This window comes from Tarenaya hassleriana, unplaced genomic scaffold (assembly GCF_000463585.1).
Source record: "Tarenaya hassleriana unplaced genomic scaffold, ASM46358v1 Cleome102, whole genome shotgun sequence".
In the NCBI taxonomy this organism is placed as follows: domain Eukaryota; kingdom Viridiplantae; phylum Streptophyta; class Magnoliopsida; order Brassicales; family Cleomaceae; genus Tarenaya; species Tarenaya hassleriana.
Window position 1 is genome coordinate 323,385 of NW_010960410.1, and position 3,166 is coordinate 326,550.

A 3,166-nucleotide genomic window follows, 5' to 3' on the forward strand; every position below is an offset into this window, starting at 1 on the left:
TATAGAGACAAAACGAATTGAAAGTGATTGAAACGGTTATGTCGCAAAGTAATCCAAACAAGTATCCAAGCAATGGTGATCTAGCAAAAATCTAGACTAACACGAAAATGCCTAGTCCCCGGCAAACGGCGCCAAAAACTTGATGCGCACGCACCGAGTCTTATATTTAGTACCCGATCCGTACCACTATCCACAAGAATACGGTAGTTGTAGTACCGGGGTCGAATAGGAGGACTAGGATGTATTAGTCTATCTCTAAGCTAGATTAGGTGGTCAAGTAAAAATATGGTACAAGAATACGGTAGTTGTAGTACCGGGGTCGAATAGGAGGACTAGGATGTATTAGTCTATCTCTAAGCTAGATTAGGTGGTCAAGTAAAAATATGGTTTGTGGTAAGTGTCGGAATACGAGCAAACAAGTAAGATTAACGGTTTGTAAAACGATCGTTTGAGGCGTTGTAGGTTCGGGATCCCTCAAGAATCGCATGGACGGTTAGTGATGCTACAATGCCTATGGGTTTATCTTCCAATTGGGGGTTTCAAGTACTTCCTCTAGAATTTGTCTCTCCCGAGCTTAAACTCACTACTAGAGAATCGATTCACCCATTTCCCAATGATCCAAATAATCTCTAGATGCATTAGTGTACCCCATCATGAGCCCTAAGCAAGCTAAGCCATCTCCCAATGTGAATAACTCACTCATTTGACATTTGGTTCCAAACATCATTCCCATATCCCTATGATCAATGTGTTCTACAATCATATCAATTAGGGTTTCAACAAAATCAATAGCATTAAGCACAAAACATCAAACCAATGGAAGAAAACTCAAAAGCATCATAGATGAGCATAGGTGTCCATACAAAAGTGGGGATCCCTCACCCACAACAAAGTCACTACTCTCCAAGGTGTTTTTCTTCCCAAGTGTCGAGTCCCCCTTCTCTCTCCTCAAACTCCCCTTTTTGTGCAAGTGCAAAAACTAGGTTTTTCCTCAAAAATCGGGCTTTTTCTTTTTGGGCAGGATTTGATATCGGGCGGTCGCTCACTTTTTTTTCAGGGTCGCCCATTTTCTCTTCAGTGTCACTCGTTTTCTTCAGGGTGAGCGACCGCTCATGTGCACGAGCGACCGCTCGTTCTTCTTTGCAACTCGAGGCGACCGCCTTGTGTACCGAGCGACCGCTCGTTCTCCGTATTAGCACAGAGCGACCGCCTGATTCCGCGAGCGACCGCCCGATTGCTTGGCTGTCACAGCGAGCGACCGCTCGTTATAACGAGCGGGCCGCTCATTTTCTCTGAGCTATCCGGGACTTCTCGATTCCGCTCCTTTTCCGTGCCTCGTGCGTAAATATTCTCGTTCGATCATCCTGCAAGGGAAATGGAGGAAAGAATCCTACCCATGACCGACTAACGTCCTATTATGCCTAAGATATGAGAAAAAATCAAAGTGTGTGACGTTAGAAAACGGTGAAAAACCCGTGTGATCATATGGCTTCGATCGATGTGATGTAATTCTTCATTTACCTTACCGACTGACCAAAGATTGAGTGGTGGTAATTGGGAGTCAGGATGGAAGTCTGATGGATGAGGTGGTGGATCTCCTTGAATATCAGTTTGGGGGACTGCTCGACCCAAGATGGGAATGGTCACGGACGAATAAACAACCAGTTCAACCTTATGTGATTTCACCTCGAATTTTCGCTTTTGTAAACATGGTTGATCAAACTGAACATCTTCCTTGTGTTTCTTTAGGCATGAAGGGAACGGAACCGGTGGTGGTCTTGGCGGTGGAGGAACATATTTCGGTTCTGTCTCTTCGTAGTTCGTCCTTGAGTGCTCATATGCGGTCAAAAAGTCAGGCGTATAATCCAAATAAGCATTAGAACACTCACCCTTTTTTATGACCTGTGGTGGCTCTAACTCAGATTGCTCAACGTCCTTCATCGATATGGTGTTAAAATACTCTTTGAAGTCCATTTCTGGTCGTTTCATGCTCGTATATTAGAAAGCTTTTTTACATAGCTATGCATAGACGCAAAGATCATGCAGATCTAATATACGAGCAGAAAGTTATGTGCATATTTAGACAATAGTCTCATCTAGTGTTATATATCGAGAAAAATCATCAACCAACTCTCGATTGGTAATCTAATGATCTAAAAATCAACCAAAATTATTAGCCGCAATTCGATAGGCCCATGGTCCGGAATTTGAGCTACATAATCAGCCATCGCTCGATATTATCAACCTCATAACTTTCACAAAACGTGTCTAAATAATTCGTTCTTTATAACATTAGAAAGCTCTTTTTCATAGCTATGCATAGACGGCAAGATCATACAGATCTAATATACAAACAAAATGTTATGTGCATATTTAGACAACAGTCTCATAGAGTATGTATATATCAACAAAAATAATCAACCAACTCTCGATTGGTAATCTAACTATCTAAAAATCAACCAAAATTATTAGTCGCCTTTTGATAGTGATCCGATTATACAGCTGTCGACTTAAATCGCCAGCCATCGACTCATGGTCTGGAATTCGAGCCACATACTCAACCATCACTCGATGGGTAGGTCGATTGTTGGCTAGTGAAATTATCAACTTCATAACATCCAAAAAATATGCCCAAATAATTCTTTCTTTATAACATTAGAAAGCTTTTTTTCATATCTATTCATAGATTCCAAGATCATGCAGATCTAATATACAAGCAGAAAGTTATGTGCATATTTAGACAACAATCTCATAGAGTGCCCACATATTGAGCAATATTGTCAGCCAACTGTCGATTGATAATCTGATTATATGAAAATCAACCAAAATTATTCAGTTGTCGACTCAAATCGCCAGCCATCGTCTCTTGGTACGAAATTTGAGCTACATAATCAGCCACCGCTCGATGCGTAGGTCGATTGTTGGCTGGTGATATTATCAACTTCATAACTTCCACAAAACGTATCTAAATAATTGTTTCTTTAAAACATTATAAAGCTCTTTTTCATAGCTTTGCATAGACGGCAAGATCATATAGATCTAGTATGCGGGCAGAAATTTATGTGCATATTTAGACAACAGTCTCATAGAGTGTCTATGTATCGACAAAAATAGTCAGCCAACTCTCGATTGGTAATATGATGATCTAAAAATCAACCAAAATTCT